This window comes from Mugil cephalus, chromosome 3 (assembly GCF_022458985.1).
Source record: "Mugil cephalus isolate CIBA_MC_2020 chromosome 3, CIBA_Mcephalus_1.1, whole genome shotgun sequence".
NCBI classification, from domain to species: domain Eukaryota; kingdom Metazoa; phylum Chordata; class Actinopteri; order Mugiliformes; family Mugilidae; genus Mugil; species Mugil cephalus.
In genome coordinates, this window is record NC_061772.1 from 16512468 (window position 1) to 16531776 (window position 19309).

General features: G+C 40.4%; 1 non-coding gene across 1 annotated transcript; it reads left to right on the top strand.

The window, feature by feature from the left end:
- The first annotated feature begins 7766 nt into the window (after nt 1–7766).
- On the top strand, nt 7767–7838 carry trnaq-uug. The gene has a single exon. It is a non-coding gene; the product is annotated as a tRNA-Gln (tRNA).
- Nucleotides 7839–19309: the final 11471 nt, after the last annotated feature.

The following is a 19309-nucleotide window of genomic DNA, read 5'->3' on the forward strand; positions in this document are numbered from 1 at the left end:
CCCAGCAGAAATTTCAATGCCCAGTAGTTTGTTGCACGGAAATATAATTCAGAATGACGCCGCAGCTGTTTCCCATTTTTCATTAGAGAATAAAACAGTTTATTTGTGAAAACGGCATCCAAGTTTTGAGTCTTTGGGGGAACATTTCACATTGCAGGAGCTGTCTGACAGAGCCCATTTAAAGCTAAACCTAATCTAGCCTGGAAGCCAGCCCGTGTTTACCCAAACTGATTACGCTCCAGCAAAGATCTGCCAATCAAATAATTTGGGGTCCTTTATTCTGTGACAGAAAGAAGACTAACAGCGACGTAGTCATCCACAACATCTGAGCGGCATGGAGATGAATTGGTTGACAACAAAATAACTCTCCATTTCTAAATCCAAGTCTATCAAGTCTACATGTGGGTCATCTAGGTGTAGCAGCGGTCGAGGCGTCAATTTAATGTGAGCACCTGCATTAGCAGTAAATTAAGTAAAATTAGAAAAATACAAAGAAAAATGACAAATATTAAACAAATATTCGCACTGAGCCTGGAGTTTTGCTTTGTTTTGTTTTTTTGTTTTTTGTAGCTTCTTTGTTATAGCTGCTGCTGCTGCTGCATCACACTGGGTACTCAGCTGATGGTTATTATCTAAGAGGGTAAGACGACAAGTCTCTGCATGTCAGCTTTGCTCAAGATCCACAGTTTCTGTTTCCTCTTCAAGCTGCATCGTACCTGTTGTGGTGGATTGGATTCTGTGATACACATCACACACTGAGCAACAAATGTCTTCATCATCATTCCCTCACCACAGCCCTTCAGTGCCCTCCTTCCTCCCTGTTTGTCTCCATTGCCGTGCTCATGTAGGGATAACGAGCTGGGCAGCTCAGGGGCTGGAGCCCCAGACTATGCTCCAGGAATTTCTTTTCCAATCATAGCATGACTTTGTAATATCTCATCAAAAGCAGCTGGAATATGTTGTTGTGGCTGCAGTAACACATCAGTGGCTTGTGGCTTTTATTCCCCCTGCATCACGTTTTAATGACTTCATGCTCTCAACATGCTAGTTTGTCTGTGCCTTCACATTTTGATGTCGCAAATGCAAAGCGAGGTGCTTCCGTTTAAATTTGTGTTGGTTTTCGCTGGATGCGATGAATGCATTAATGCTCTTGCTCTTAGCCGCCAGCCTGCGCTGATAACAAACTTTTTCAAGATCTACCTGGAGGGGTTTTTATAGTCTGTGTTAAATTCATTTGATTTTGTTTCATGTGCTAATTAGATGTCTTTAAACTTTCTGAACTTAATTAATACTTTGCTGTGCAAATGAGTTTAATTTTGTTGTGAGGATCCATTAGCTTCTTGTCCTTACCAGAGGTCGGTCATGTTTTATTACTGAGATTTGAGTAAGTTTGCAGTAGGTTATATTGCCTGAGTTATTATTGGTAAACAATTTTGTAAGCGACTGTATAATGTATCATAGGACATCATTGTTTAAGTACACTGATAATCAATTATGCCTGCAACATATATGGTGATATGGGGAAAAAATGTAATACATGCTTTTATTACTTACACATATTTGAATCCATTCAGTAATTGCATAAGGATCACATCCTTGCAGACGTATTCATTATAATCCATTCCATCTACAATTTAGTATTGCTGCTTTTTGGTGTGTTTTTCATAAGTTTGGACGTGTGTATGCACATGAGTTTTATTTGAACGCGTCTGTACTGAAACAGGAGCAGAGACCGGGCAACTCAACAGTTCAGTGTCACAGAATGAACAGTTTCATCATTCCTTTATCTCCACAACACCTCAACCCCTACTTTAGGCCCACGTGTAAACACGGCAAAAAGAACCCTCCACCGCACCGCGCCACTTTGTTGCTTTGTTACAACAAAGATGCAAAATCAATGAATAGCTTTGGTTCCGTCAGGGTATCACCATGGAAACTGCACTTCCCCTGTTTGTCTATCCCCTGGCATAAGATGGAACATGCCTCAGTAACCCAACTAATATTGCTATATCCCAGTTGTCTTATTTGAGTTTCTAATAGCAGGAATATGAGCTCTTCCCACGCGGTGTAAACAGAGTTGACATGCAAGAATTCATAGGCAGAATGTTATATTCAAATGATACCAATTACCAGCACTGGTAAATGTTCACGTCCTTATAAGTAAAACAGTATAAGTGGTTGCTTGCAAAACTGTGTAATTGTCTTTTCTTAGTGTATTCCAAGTGGGACAAGGGCATGAGGAGAACATTGTCCGTCTGACTGTTATGTAGGATAAAGCGGAAGGAGCGGAAGACATCCTACTTATTTGAAATAATAGTTGTGTTGGTTATGTTTGCACTGCATCGCCTTTTTAAAAGGAACACACAGCATGCCAAATTGTGGTCACATGTGTTACAAGTTGATAGTCTGACAGACTACCATGTGCTATATGGAAAGACATTTCAGTTTGACAATTGCTAGCTATTTTCTTGTATGTTTGGTGTGCATGGCTCTCAGAGAAAATAAATCACGTTTACTGGCTTCTACCACTGAAACGGTATTGAATTGATTTTCAGCATGCCCACACTAAGTAATCCTGTTTGTGTAGCCTCCCGTGCTTATTGCTGTTGCAGTTCTTAGAGCATTGAGAGGAATCAAATGTAATGAAAAGGAAAGGGGAGATTTTTGGGAACTGCTCCATTTTAGGCTCATACAATCCAAAGCGGCAATTATTTACCTGCAGCAAACAAACAAAAAAAAGAGCTCTCAGATAAGAGGAGAAAGCAGCTACACTCCTCCCTGAACCGCATCAATACGTATTTTATGTTCTTGAAAAGCTTAATTAAATTGTAAATCAGCTGGCCTCTCATCAGCATGCTATAAAACATGTATGTTCTGACATCACCTGTCTTTTTTTATAACCTACGAGTGTAACAATTCAGCTGCCACCATGTTCTCCAAACAGCTCTTAGATATCCAGCATGTCAAAGACGGAGAACGGAGAAGCAGGTTTTGTTTTCGTGTGTTTTCTTTATCCGTTAAAGCAGCAGGGGAATAGTAACATCGTCACATTTTGGCGGAGGTGATGGTGTGACTGAACTAGCTCACTGTGCGTGCACACCTGAGGTAAGGAACAATGCAGTTAATCTATTAGAGCTATTATTCTCAAGGATGGCAACGGGATGAACATCCTGTCAGACCTTTTCCCTGTTCCCCCTGCGGCTCGTGATTTCTTCATTTAATGTGTGGTTGTGTTCACACTGCAAATGTAAAGAGAAAGGCAATTGAGCGACGTGCCGGCCGGGCTTCCCTCCGTCCAGGATCAGATAAAAGTTTTACATTAGGATAAGGCGGTGTTTTAAAGTTGTAAAAAAAAAAAAAAAAAAAAAACAACAATCATCTTTTTTTGCTAACATGGTTTGTTTCAGTGGAGGACAGTTTCATGGAAGAAAATCCCTGTAAACAGGAAGTATTCCTTATGAATAAATAAGATAGATAGATAGATAGATAGATAGATAGATAGATAGATAGATAGATAGATAGATAGATAGATAGATAGATAGATAGATAGATAGATAGATAGATGTCAGCCTGCATTATCACTAGCTATCATGTTACTTAGTTAGGTTTAGGGAAACATTTGGGGATAAAATGCACCACAGGGTTAAGCTTAGAATAGCACAGAAGCTCTAATTATATAGTCATGACATCTACACAGAGTGTATTTTACACTCTTGGACTGAGAATTGGGCTTGTGTCAAAGGCTCAAGAAGATAAACTAAAAAGGACAGTGATGACAGGGAGGAGTACAATAAGAGGAAGAACATCGTCACCTCCTACGTAGCTGGTGTGTCAGAGAAACTAAACAAAAACTGGTGTACCCCAAAGACAAAACGCAAGTAATGTGGTGTATGGCGTTCAGTGCAGTGAGGAATGCACAGGCTTGTTCACTGGGGAAACCAGACAATCCATCCACAAACGCATGACCCAAAACAGGAGAGCCACCTCATCAGGGAACGACTCAACGGTCCACCCTGACCTGCAGGACAAAGGACGCTCTTTTGAAGATAGCCAGAGAAGACAGATGGTTTGAGAGAGGAGTATTTACAATACAGCCTTGACTTCTGTCCCCAAGAAGTTTCAACCCCATTCACAGCTTGAGACTGTAGCCTCTCACTGACAATAGCAGCATTCATAGGGAAAGTGGCTTACCCCCCCTTTGACAACAGGTAAGTATCCAGCCATTATTTGGAATATGTGGCATCAGTTCCTAGTTCTTACAGAAACAAGTCAAACAAGTTTCCGTTTTCTATTTAAAGCTCAACTACAAGTCCAGTTGCCTTTTTTTTAAACCTCCTTTTGGACTGGATCAAGAATAGGCTTCATGCATACTGAATATAAAAAGTGAATCAGTTGGACTGTGTCCAATACCTGGAGCGCTTCACTGGGTCAATGCAGGTGAAGGTTTCTTTCTGGTGAGACAGATCTGTGCATCCATCATGTATACAAACAATACAAACAAAAAGCTTTGTTTTGGAGACACTGCACCACTGCATCATCTAAAACAAATAAACTTAGTTGATTTTAGTTCAGTGTCTAATTATTTCTGAATGACAGACTGGGGCCTTTCACTGTTTAACCTTGTTCTGGCATTGAACTGTTATTTTTAGGAAAACATTCGTCCCCCTGCAGACCACTCTGCTCCTTAATTTGAGAACTATAAAGTGACTCATCTCATCATAATCTTTCAAGGCTCTCCAAATTACATTACAAACAAGGTCAGAGCACTTTCAGAAATAATAAGATTTCAATAATCGTTTTTAATCCCCCCCTCTGTTATACCACAAGACAATTTCGCGTTGTTTATTTATTTTCCATCAGTGCAGATTCGAATAAACTGTTTTGGTTTCCTCTCTCAGTGCGGGGATTAAAACCTCCCTCCCTCCCTGCCTCCCTCCCTCCCTCCCCAGCCCACGCCCTCCCCAAAAAGCCTGTGTTGTTGTTTGATGTCAAATACGTGACGAGGACGCCTGTGAGGATGCAACTTAAGACAATGGAGAGAATCTCACTTCTACCACACAATGCACTTGGGTCAGGTTCACTTAGGTGTGACGGGATTGGTCCCTCCGGGAGCAATTAGTTTTCACTAAAGGATCTAGGATGGTGGGAGCAGCGAGATGTCAGACAATGGCTTCAGCCCTCGTCAGCTAAACGCCTGTTACCCTGGGAGGGTGAACTCCCAGCGTTTTCTGTTTCTGTGTGACTGCCTGCCCAGCTGCATCCACTACAGCCCCGAGTGACTTCAGAATCAACGCAACCTGTTTAACTGTGTCTAATCGTACGGGGAGAAGTTAAAAGACACAGAAGTGACAGTTCTTTAATCAAACCCTCAAATGCACACTTTTTTTTTGTTGTCCATAAGATAATGGTGTCAATCCTTAGCTCATAGCTGCAGTTATCACCATTAAGGGTACCTCTGGCTTCGACAGCGGTGATGAAAGTTTTTGTATACCATGACATTCTTTGTATCTGAGGCACAAAGACACCGAGTGACAGGAAATCTTTTCGTTTGGCAAAGAGAAAAGACAGGTTGTTATGGTTACAAGTTATAAATAGAGCAGGCGCGTAGGTGACAAGGGAACTGAGAGTTTCAGGATGAAAGACACGGATGACATCCACCCCACAATCCCTTGCTGCAGATCTGCTAACTTACAGAGGAGCATCGGCGCAGGCAGACTTCAACTGAGAAAAAGGAAACCTGTGCCGCATCAATTGAAGCGCACATGTGAGCGCACCTGAATATCAGATTGCCTGAGTCTTATTTTAAACCCATTCCTGTTCCTGTTTCTCGCACGAATTCTCAGTTAAGATAGTTAATGATTATTATGACTGTGCAGTTTTGAAGTTCTGTCTTGAAACTGCGTGACCGGTGAGATATGGGCAGCCTCCCTTGTCAGCTGAGACTTGGGTCCCCGGTCTCCCCTGAGAGTTTTGGCATTTGTGTCATGTGCATTGTTCTCCGCCCCAGCACCCGCCACCATGGGCCTCCTGATACGGCCCGTAATTAGAGGCAGCTCAAGGATTTAATGAAGAGGCGCTCACTTGATGGCAGCAGCGCTTGAGACATCGCCAGTGGCCCCCCGACTTCAAAGCTAGAGATACGGCTTCCCAGAAAAGGCATGGGAAAAGCTGCGACGAGATAACAAGTCATGGCTTTCTTTTGATTTGTGGCATGCCAGGGTACCTAATATATATGTATCCAGCCAGCAAGGGCATGCAAACGGCTGATCAGTGTAGCATTGCACTTCTGGGCAAAGAGTATCATCAGCAATAGAGCCCAATAATGATGCGAGTGGGAGGCGAGATAAGATACTGCTGTGTGAATTTCCTCCGCCTGCTGATTCCCAGTTCGTAACTACCAGGATCACTTCTTATCGTCTGCTTTAAAGTGCGTTGCCTTCCAGAAACAAACTCTGGAGAAGCTTTATGATCAACCCAAAAAGGTTTAGAGGAGGCGGCTGTGTCTCAAAGTGATTTTCAACTGTCTTTGACAACTGTGAGCCCAAAAAAAAATATTGTATTCCTGGGGAAAAGAATACATTTCAATGACATATGTGAGTCTGAAACCTATTAGTGTCTGTTTGTAAGGCAGGTAAGTGCTGGCTAAACACAATGTTGATCATAGTGTGCATGTAGTTGTGTGCTGCTCTGTGAGGACTAATGAAGTAGATAATGTACTTGGTTGCATCGCTGAAGGGTTTCCACCCCCACATTCATTTTATATTAACTACAGAACATTCCTTTGACTTCATCCCACTGATAAGATACTTTCTTTTTTACTTTGAGGTGTCCTCAGTTTCGAGCTGTTTCATAATTCCCTTTTGAAATCGTTATATAAGCTCTTTCCATAGGGTATATATGGCACACTTGTACACATGCTGAGTTCCAAGTGTGTTGGGGAAAGGATTTAAGAGATCAGATATCTCTCTTCCGACAAATTAAAAAGACGACTGCAGATGTCCTAACCTCAAATGAACGAGAACAGAATAAAAAAGAAAAATGACAGATTATTATTATTATTATTTCTCTGTTTCATGGTTTTCAGCATCGTTTCATGTCTTTCCCGCTGGTCTCACAGATTTACTCTGTCTCCCAAGAAAGGTCACTTGGGGTTTTCTAAGCACTCTGTTGAAAAAAAGATCCCACATCTTCAAACGTGGACTTACACTACATCCAGCATTCAAGTTCTAAGAATGAAGCTATGATCTATCGTTCTTGGTTCTTTGTTCCTATTCCAGCTCAAAGTAGATCCCAAAGATTTATCTTTATACTAAACAGAATTTTAGATTGAAAATGCAGACATGAGGAGCACTTTATTCAGGTGTTTTTGGTTAAGAGGATGACATTGTCCTGCCTGACAACTGGACAGTGGCAACACTATTTGTCCACCAGTCATTCTGGACACCGTAACCCAGACTTCTCAGTCTTATTTCAGCATGCGACTGGCTACAAGCAGGGATCGACGTAACACATGCTATCAATGAAAGAAATATAACAGCCCTAAAGTTATAGTTGCCTGTTTTGGAAAATGTGTCACTATTGTTCCTATTTACATATGTAATCATAGTGTTTGTGATTTGAACATTACGGTACGTGAATTTTTTTTTTTCTGCTGTACAGAGCTGAATAATGCTGATCAGTTTAAGTCACTTTATTCCAGATGTTGTTAAATATTATTATTATTATTATTATTGTTAAATTAAATTGATTCAGATGTATATGTCAGTGGTTCCATGGTGTAATGGTCAGCACTCTGGACTTTGAATCCAGTGATCCGAGTTCAAATCTCGGTGGAACCTGACTTCAACATGCGCAGTTTAATGAACACACTGTCTTAATTTTGTGGTATGAACAAAAGCATATCTTATCTAACTCTCTACAACTTATTGCATCTCCTAGCTTGGCTCAGCTAATCACAGCCACTTCATAATAAGGAAATAATTTTCCCTCTGTCTTCCAGTCTTATATACTAAGCTAACCTAACCAACTGGTGGCTACTTATACACCCTATATCAGGGTTTTTAATTGTTTTTCAGGTCATGGACTTCCTACTTGATGGAGAGATAACATAGGGACCCCCTGCTATATGTGTGTATGTATTCTATGTTAAACTCACTCTAGTGCATACATACATGGGATTTCAACTGGGAACTGAATGGGCTCTGTAATTTGTGGGGGATAATTATAAAAAAAGAAAGAAAAAAACATAAAAAATGTCTAATCAACCAAATATTTTGCGACCCCCCGCAGTACCTCTGTGGACTCCCTAGGGGTCACAGACCCCCTGTTAAACACCATGCCCTATATCAATATTCTGAACCCACGTTTCTTTTAAGCTGACCAGAGAACAGAGGCCAGTACGATGCTCAATGAAGTGCCGACATCCTGTGCTTGACTATACAAACTGAACACCTCCATTCAGTCCCAGCGATGGACAGAAAGTGTCTAATTTGTATGAGGCTGAGAAAGAAATGTACTTTGTATTCTGCTGCTCACTGTTAGCTTATCCTGTCTGCTGAATGTCTACGGAACATCATGTTCCGTTTGGCATGACAGGTGAATGTGGAAAATGAAGAAGGACAAATCCAAGTTGTTAAACACAGTTTTCAGTATTTTTATAAAACGCTGTCAAAGTAAGAGCATGTTTGATGTTTAATCTGTGGTTTATACTCCAAAAATCCCGTGTAATGTCCAAAAGTAACAAAGACTTTCTTTATTACTTATTGATCTGCCAAGTACTCCAGGAGGGTTGCATCATCGGATTACTTATTTGTTTAACCAGCTGTTCTAAATGTTGCTCTGCTTGCACAGCTAAAAATATATTTTCTCTGGATGCTTCGTGGTGCAGATAGAAAAAGAGATGAAACTTTTCTGTCAAAAGTACTCATATTTTAATCCCAAATTATATCTGGCAGCCGAGGCCATTATTTTGTGATGATGGAGTGTCACCGCTAAATGAATAACTAGTTGTCACGGCACACCACTGAGGACCTGGGACATCGCCGTGTGAATATAAAGCCCAGTATATCCACAATTAACTTCTATCCTCAAATCCCCTCTAAAGTGTAAATAACATTTATGTTCCGCAGTTTCCATCAGCGCTTGCAGTGCTTGTTCTGCAGGGTTAGGCGTATTATCAACTCATTACAATGGCACACACGCAGCCTCCTTTATTCTCATTAATCTGCCAGTTTTCCCCCCAACTCTTGCTATCTTCACCTAATGAGTATTTATGACCTTGCACTTTCCACTGTGATAGAAGAAATTACAGCGTACAGTTTTTACATTTTGAGAATTTAGCCTTATTTTGATGTGGAATGTGGTGCATGAATAAAATAAAAAAAAATCGTATCAACAGACTGAACTGACAGATTGATAGCCAGTCATTCTGTAATATCATATTCTAAATGCAGAATGCGTATGTTTTGCAGTGATGCCACATTTACAATATCACTCAAGCTACGTTTAATTAACTTGTAAGTCATCAAACTGTGGATGGAGCTATATTGTCTGAGACTGTTACAATTCATTTGTAGCATTTATCCGTCTCTCCCTTTCTTTGTTAGTCCGCAAATTACATCCCGCTCAGTGAACAGAGAGTCGTTCCCTGTTGGTTTTTTTCAGTTTTCATTTAAGTTTTGACACCGTGTTTAATAATCCATTCAAATTAATGTAACTTTCGCTGCAGTGTATCGCAACCCAGATCTTACATGCCCTCAGAAATGTTCTCGGCCAAACCCAGTAGGATGCTAGATTAACAAACATCGCTTGTGTTAATGCGACTTTCTAAATCTCTTACAAAATTGCATTCATGTTATGTAGAGGAGAAATGTGGATTAAAGTCCTGGATGGCCTCCAGTTTCTTTATAAATCCTCCTGTGACTTGAGTAAGAATAGAAAAGGATGGTGGTTTGGTCTTTTAAAAAAAAAAAATTAAATGAATAAAATGAACTTTAATTTAATGTTTAAGAGAAACACATTTTGACTTTTTCAAGAGGCACAATTCTTAGTAATGGTCTCTGTTGTCATAGTTACGTACACCTAGACCTCTGCCATGTGAGGTTTGTGGGTCTATAATGATGTCACGTATGCTTTTGTTTCTGACACACAAAAGTCATAATGGTTGCTAGGGTTCGGTCTGAGTGTGTAACAATTTAAATATCAGAACAGTTGATTAATGCTGGTTTTTGTTTGGAGTCAGACAACACACATCAACCACGGCACTTGGAAGATCGTCGAACCGGAGGTGTAACAGGAATTACGAGAACAATGTGACAGATGGAAAGAGAGAGGACAGAGACATAGGATGAGTATGTTTGTGTTTGTGAACTTATTAGCTGATCAGTAATTTTACCTTGCGATTCACACGCGGGAGTAAAAAAATTATACAGTACATATTTCGAGTTAAAGCATTCACTAGTGTTCAATTGAAGGACTGAGCCTGAATCGAATAAAGCTTCCCTTCATTTCCCTGGTTGTCTTTGTCAATCTAATCAAATGTCCCTCACGAAAAATCCAGACAGCTGCAAACATTGAAAGGCTCTTTATACTCTCCAGACTCAGGGTCATGTTTTTTTTTTGTTTTTTTTTTTCTCTCTGCAGCTTACCTCTAAGTCCTTCTGTGTTGATTTTGATTGACTGTATGTCCAAGAGAAGCGGTTGTGTCATTTTGAAATGGAAACAGATGGTCTCCACTCTTTCTACCCCTGCACTGTTAAACCTGAAGGACATCTAAGGGTAATAATGACTGATCTGCTGAATGACCAGGATGCGGTCACAACTGACCTCCGCTGGAAAAGCGTTGCATAATAATTGAAATTATTTAGCTGCTCAAGCGAGCGGCTTTGGAGCAATCCAGTTTTAAATTTTGATGAAGATAAATCCTGATGAAATGTGTATGTTGTCCCTAATCCGCTTCGATCATGAACAGCTGTCCTGGGTTATGAATGTGAGTGTTATTTAACCTGCTGAGAGAGCGGCCTTTGATCTGGATTTGGCTCTGCCTGCCCTAACCTGATCCCCCCCCTTTCCTCCCATCTGTCATCCTTTCACTACTGGTGTTTTTAAAACTACATTTGAAAAGGTAAATAACATCAACAAGTTCCACTTACTTTTTAGCCTTCCGTTATTTGTTAACCCCAGGTTTCACCCCACTTCACTGATCATGCACACATGTGACCTCATTGTTAGCTTCTCATTAACATCTGCTGGCATCTTGGCATTGCGGCGTGCAACAGCAGTCAGCGCCTTACTTAAATAATTAACAGAACGGTATAACGCATGCCAGTGCTTGCAACCTGCAGGGGAATAGTTTTGCTGTTTGAGCTAATTATTTTTGGTCTGACACAGTGTTCACATGTGTGAAGGTCACAGCTGGAATTAACCCTGAAGCTCCTATGGTGTGAATTTAGATGCAGAGGATATAAAGTAGATGAACATCATCTTGCTCTACTTATTCCCTGCTCAGCCGGCAACAAATGTCTCATAATGCATTCTGTATTCGATTTCCGCTATTTTACATTCAGCTCAAATAATCCTACTATTAAACTAAAAGCTTTTCGCTGGAATTTTGCAATTTCCCATCGAAATCCCTGAGGACTACCTACTGTGTTCCTATATTGTCTCCTGCCCGGTTTTGACAGCGCTCATGAGTACAAGATTGTGTTCAAGTATGGTCGTCGGGTTCCACTTTTTGATTTATTAACTGTAAGTGGGGCTGTAAAAGATCAGCTACAGTTAACACTGAGGACAAATTAGAGGTTTTGTATTCCAGTGGTACTGACAGAGGGATGCCTCGCTTAGCATGATTTATGCAGCACACACCAAAGCAAATTCCTTGTATCTGCAAATGTACTTGGCAATAAAGTCTTTTCTGATTCTGAAATGTTAGAATATATATGCAGTATGTTGGGTGTCACAGAAGACAATTTTCACTGGGTGGTGAAGTTTATAAACCCTAACCTATTTTGCTGTTGCACTGATACAGGTGCACGCCGTTGTGGAAAACTTGACTACCTTCCTGAATGACTTGATGGCCTCCTTGTGGCCACCAGTGCGACGGCACAGGGCAGATGTGACAAAACTGAGTGCTGGAAAGGATACAAACCGGGTTCATCCATTAATGCAACCCAGCCACCAGACAAAAACACTTCTGCAGAACCCCCTTTTTCATCAGCGACAGAAAATATTTCATCTCCATTGCCATAATTTTGCTACTGTTTCTGTAGTTTCCTTGTACATGGTGGCCATTGCTGGTACACGCAAGGGACCCGCCTGCATTGAATATAGGGCCATGCAGTACGCTCCCATCCATCACCACGACCTCCAGACTGAGGGTAAACTACTTTCTACATTGGGGTCTCTATTAAAGAGTGAAGTTTGGAACACTCCAATCCTCTAACATTGACCTCGTTTCTTAGGAAGCTGGATTGGTAAATATAAATGCTGCTGCCAATCATTTCCTTGAGAGACCATTACGAAATGTGTGCTGAATTTAACACATTCCCCAAGTCATCTCTCAGATATTCAAATCAGAGAAGGCATCTTTCTAATGTACAGTGTTACGCCCAGTCGTAGCATAAAAAAAGGCCCCATCTTCCCCAAGTCCCAAGTAGCCACAAGTACAGAAGGTGTCAAAGGCGAACAAAAAAAACGGGGGTTATTTGGCAAGTAAAGTAATACACAAACCACAACACAACTTCGGTGTGACCCCGGGCCAAAAGAACAAATAAAACAGTGAAAAACAACCAAAGTCTAAACTACCAGAGGAAAAAAATAAAAGACAAGCTTTTTCCTACCTCAACGAATCAAAAAAACAGGACAAAAAGGGCTTAACAAAAATGGCAGTTCACTCCTACGGATCTTGAAACATGAATCAAATCCAAAAGTTTTACCAAAAGTTTTACAGTTTACCAAGGTGGTGACCAATGGGAGATGATGAGGAGCTCCCAGACGGCTGCCATCTTGGATGGTTAAATAGGTCCCTCTCTGATGGTTATCTGGGTTATTTGGGAAACCCCAACCAATCCCACGTCAGATACGGCCTACACCGATTTACATACAGTGATAGCGGAAAAAAACAGAGAGCACACACTCCTGCCAGACAAATAATACGACTTCAGTCGTAACAGCAGACTTAAAACATACGCAGTACTATGTTACCCAAAGTGGTCAAAAGTAGTAAGACTATACCCTGATGTTATACATTTCACAAGAATAAATAATGCAGGAATTAGAAATAAAGGTCATCATGTTAATTTATGTATTGCAGTGATGACAAGTCCCTATGTGAGCGTAGGTCTGTTTGAACAGACGTTACAAAGGGAATAATCGGGTAAGCTTATGCCGAGAGGAGGATCAGACATAATTTAGGACATGGTCCATGTTGTTTCCACTGTCAGTGGACACATTGTGCTGATTCAGAGTTCAGTGAGAGGTTCTGTTTAGAAATGAGAAGAAATAGCTCTTTTCTTTTATTCAGGTTTCTTGAAGACGTCCAAAAACCTATTGAGAACAAGTTAAGGTCAAGCTTTAGTTAAGAGTGGTTGTTGTAAAACTGGATTTAGGAGATTATCCTAAATACTATTTATGCCAAGACAGGATTCAAAGATGGCCAGAGAGAGAACAGTTTCTTTCCTCATGAATCCTAATGTTGGTTTGAACATGCTTTGCTAATTTCTCGACACGTAGCGCCAGCTAATAATAAAAGAAAGCACCTCAGCACAACTTGTTGTCTGCTACATACAGGGTTATTTACACCACTCTGAAGGTCTCCAGTGGCTTCTATAACCATGTTTCTCCTGTTCAGCTCTCCGGAGAATCTCCTCTAGTGAGTCTCCTGACTACAGCACGACTCTCGGAGGCATATTAACAAGATGAAAACAAGGAGAGCCAACTCCACGGGACCATTCATCTCTTGTTCTGGCATCTCAGCAGATGGAAAAAATTTGCACATTATACTTGTGCCACCAACATTGCTCCATCGGGGTTGGAAAAGTGACAGTCCTGCTTTGAAGTAAAGAAGCTTTATTGTAAAGCAAAGATGAGAGTACACAGGTTTTTACCAAACTGAAGAGTTTTGTAGTGATTAAATTAACATTTCAGAAAACAATATGTAACGTTACCCATTGTTTTTTTTTTTGTTGGTATTTTAGCCTGTGTGCATGTCTTCCAGCTGCCAAACCAATCGTAAAACATCGACACAATTTAATTAAATAATGCATCGGAATGGGACAGCGTGTGCAGGTGCATTGTGGTGAAAAACACACTGACCTTGTGGTAGCGTATTCATGTTGTCTTAATAAATCAATTCCACCTGCCAAAACAAGATTGATTGGAACTGTCACACAAGCAGCAACAAATAATCTTTCGCATCATACAGACAGCCGGCAACCACGTGAAAGAAGCAGCTAAAATATCCACATACAGTACGCTTTAAAACCACCGGATTCCAATGTTCAATCCACTGTTTGGACCTTTAGCTGAAATTGTAGCTAAACTTGACTCATGAGTAGATCATCCGCTTATAAATCTTTAAATTTAAAAAGCTGAACTTAACAGTCCAATGTTGTATTTTTTTTTTCAAGACTATGTTCTACAAAACCAAAAGGGCCCGACCACAGACTACAGCAGGATGCCAGGGATAATGAAACAGAAAATAAACCACTGACACCAACATATTTTCGAGATGCTCCTAAGTACAGAGTGGTCCTCAAGGTGAAACACAAAATACAAATATTATCCACAAGACTGTAACCGTGAAATTACTGTGAGAATTCCACAAAGTACCACAAAGCTGCATCTCTTCTCCATGAGGTAAAGTGTAATTTTGCTCATGCTGTTTTCATATGTCCGGTTTTGTCAAAACAACTTGGGTTTTATTTCCTGCCGTCGTGGAGGTGTAGCAGTAATTAGCCTACTACGCATCTGCCTCAGGAGCTACTAATCAGAGCTGCTCTACCTCAGATGGACCCCCTACTGAGGGAGCCTTAGCTACAATTTTCACTCTTCTATTAACTTAGACGATTGCTCAGACAATAATTAGTTTTGAGGTTTTTTTGCATGCAGGTAGATTTCTATGCATTATCTAAAAATGCAATGTTCGTATCAAATCAGCGCCTGTTCAGTCAGTGTAAGTCCTGCTTCACAGGAAGAGTCACATCAGGATAATTTCTGCTTTTAAACAGGTCCATAAATAGGAGCACATTAAAGTCCAGTGTTTTACAACATGCAGTCCAGGATCCATCATCTGTCACTTGTGTGATAGGCCGACTCAATCTTCTCTTCTATTCTATTCTATTCTATTCTATTCTATTCTCTTCTCTTCTCTTCTCTTCTCTTCTCTTCTCTTCTCTTCTCTTCTCTTCTATTCTATTCAATTCAATTCAATTCAATTCAATTCAATTCAATTCAATTCAATTCAATTCAGTTTGATAATGACTTAAAATGATCTACAATGCAATTATGCATTATTGCAATGATTAGAGGACATGTTATATTAATTATATTATATTGTGAGCAAGGAAGCAAAACACAAATCCTAACCTGTTTCTAAATATGCCAAATACAAGTCAAATAACAATTTGATTCTGTTTCCAAAGTTTCCTCCTATAGACAGTGATATATATATTTAATCTTGTTCCAGTTCATTTAATCAACCAAAACTGTTATTATATTTATTCAACAGCGGAGTGACATAGCTCTGCCCACAGGCTATTTTAATTTAGCTTTAAAGTAAACTTTTGTTTATTTGTTTCCTCCTTGGCAGCTCCCTCATTCACATTCATTTTCCTGCTCACTTTCACACCTGAGCTCTCCGAAATCTTTACTCTGTTATCCAGCAGCATGGAAACAATTTGCCCTCTGCTTTGCAATTTATATTTCCAACTGGCTGATGGTCATGCACTAACTAAATCTGAGAGATTGGGAGTATGACTAAATTTATGAAAGGATAAATGAAGTTTGCTTCAGGCAAATTGGTTGCACAATGGATAGACGAAGTCTAAAATAAGAAAGAGACTTGGGTCATTTACTTCTATTCTGTTCAATAAGTCTTACGTATTTATTAGTGCTGTCAAACGATTAAACGATTATTTTTAATCAGAATAATCACAGGGCTGCTGTGCATTCATTTCGATTAATCACGATTAAACATGAAATGAAACGCGATTCATTTTTAATTGATCACATTTCATTTTGCATGAGTCTGTTTATTCATCCAAAATGAAACACGATTTTTTAAAGTAACATTTATCCACGTGAATGTGGCCCTGTTACTCCTCAGTCAGCAGCTACTAAGAGAAGAGTCTCTCACATGGAACGGTGGTCGTGGCCGGATATTCGCAAGCCAGCGTCGCCACCTTGTCTTTGTCTGGGTTGGTCTTGGTTTGTCTCAAGCTGGGCAACGCGTTAGCTGAAGTGCTAGCTGGTATTTTAGGCTGAAAGTGCTTCGGTGAAAAGAAAACTCCTTCCTACAGAGTGTGCAAAATACTGTATGTTGGTTCACCGTTCCATCTTGGTGTTTCTTATATTGATTCGTGCCCTCTCCATGGGAAAGTGTCTTCCATCTTTATCGGCTGGTTGTGCTACCTGTCACTACTGCATCAGCTGCTCATCTGCACATGCACAACGCTTACTCTACTTGGACAAACTGCCTGAAATGCTTTGCCAGAGACATTGAGAGTCATTCTTCGCTGCAGATGGATTAAATTGCATCAATGATTAAACTGTGTTACTGCATTACTTTTGACAGCCCTAGTATTTATTCATTGTACAAAGACTGGCAATCCAACCTCAGTTTAGGTAAGTACTTATTTTGGCTTTTGCTTTGTATAAATCCCAGTATCGCTGTCCTGAAGAGCTCTTACTCAGCTGATGGATGTTTAAGAAGGGAGGGAGACACCGTTTATAAACTAATTTCCCTTGTCCAGCTCTTGTCTATGAGAGGCTGGGGGATGCATTATGATGTAAAGAAAGTTTGAAACTTAATTTGCAGTATTTGTTTTCTTTTTTTGCAATTCAACAAAAAAGATAAAGTTCATAAAAGTGGTGATCTGTCTTTCTGTGCTATTGGAAGTTATGATCCCATTGACATGATAATCTCATTTAACAACATCAAATACGCCGTGGTGTTGCTGTGATGCCTTGTGGCAGAAGTTCATGATATGACCCGCACGTGCTGTTTTGAGACTTGGTTCAAGTATTCGAGCAAGAAGCGACTCAGCAGAATCCACCTGCCTGCAGGCAGCGTGTGTTTTTAATTAAACCCTCTCCTGGTCATCTGAAGTGAGTAAATAATCTAGTCAATAGAGCTTGTCGCCCAACTCTGCTATCTGCCTAATTGACTGAAGCATTTTTATAAGTGATGGAAACTTGAAGAACTCTGGAATATGAAACTCTGAACATCCATTAACTTGAAAAGTGTCTATAAAAGGAGTTTGGTCTGCTTGGATTAATTGGTTTAGTGGATTCTATTAGTTGCAAGGTGTCAAAATTGATTAAAAGTGGCCTGACAAAACTTTGGGTTCCGTCTATTCAAACCCTTTTTAGTTGGGAACCTTCACAAAATAACTCTTTTTCACATCTTTCAGCAGATGTTCTTGTGACAGTCTGTGCTTTATGAGCTGTCCTACTTCCTTGATGGGCTACCCTTGTATTTATTTATTTTGCCCTGAAAGTCCTAGTGTCTTTGAAGACATCTTCCCCTCCATTACAAATGTCCAAAGCCCGCGAGGAGTAAGGTTTTGAGTTCAAAGCAGAGGGGCTGAAGTGTATCAGCACAACTTACAGCTGGCACTACAGATAAAATTTAGGATGCAGGGGAATTGGCACTCAGTCTACAGTGACAGTGGTGGCTTGACGCCTGGTGTCCCAGAGTCTTCCTTTGTACTACCAGCAGAAACACTCTGCCAGGGGGCCACTTAGGGGAAGAAAATTATGAGTGTGTAACGGGGGGACAGTCTTCTTGTGGTGTGACAGGAAAAAAATGACTGGTCTATGAACTAATCTTCCTGTTTCTGTAAGTTTCCTGTATTTCTGAAGAAAACCAAGTACGACTATAATTGGATTATACTTTGGCCTTTTGAAAGTGCCAAATGTATGCACATAAATAAAATGAGTGCTGAGTAAAACAGCCTCTAGTCCGAATTAGGCTCAACTTATTGAGAGCTACGGCCTCATTTAGTTGAGAGACCGCACTGGCAGAAAGGGTAGTGGTAAGGTTACGAGTCTTATTAATAATATCCAGAAATCTAAATAAGTGTTCCGTGTTCGTTTTTCAGAGTCGACACAATCTGTGCACTCTTTCAAATGAGTTCGGGCACGAAGAAATTGCATTTCCAAATAGTTCCAGCGGTTGACACTAAATCCTGCATCCAGCTCCACACAGGTTAAAACCCGCCATCTACATGGAAGTATTTAATAAACTATTAAAACATTCAGAGACAAAAAGAGACACAATGACTTGTTACCGTATAACCCTGATGTACCATCAGACATCCGCCTTTCATCATAGAGAAAACTGCTCATGTTTCATGCTGACTGGGACAACCGTCTTGACAGTCCGTCACCCTGGTCTGGATGCTGTCTATCGTGAAACACTGTTCGGAGTCATCTGGATCATGTATCTGCGGTCACTCGTAATAATGAATTATGTCTCAACTCTGCATTGTGTTAAAAGAGAGTTGCAACTCCCCCTGCTGTTTTTCCTTTAAATGCGTCACTCCAGAATCAAATCAAAAGGTGGAGTACTGTACCTTTGCATATGTGGATATGAGAGTGTCACATCTCTCCTTGTTTTCAGAAGTGTTTGATATAAGGATGCTCATGTGTAGTAAGTCAACTTCCTCATCCCGTGCACTGATATTAAAATTTACACAACAAACCTGACATTTGCCTTCATCTGAAAGTGATCATCTTGGAGTTTCCTGCTGCCTCATGTCATTTCCTGACGTCTGGGCAGGAGTGGATTAAAACTGACATACGTCTTAGTCAAGTTCTAACGTGTAAACAATTATATGTGAAATATTACACTGCTCGTATGATGCCACCTTTCTCGGCTAAGCACCAGAAAAGTATTTATGAACAAACAACTGAATGACAGCTTCCTTTTGTGTATCCATGTGAAAGACACATTTGTGTTTCCCAGGAGATTCTCGTTATCTTAGGTGAACTCATTTACATTTGTGACAGAGGATGAGTTCACTTCCACAGCACATGGCACGTTAATGAAAGAAGAAGAAGAACCAGAAGCAGAGTGTCAGTGTAGCTCTGC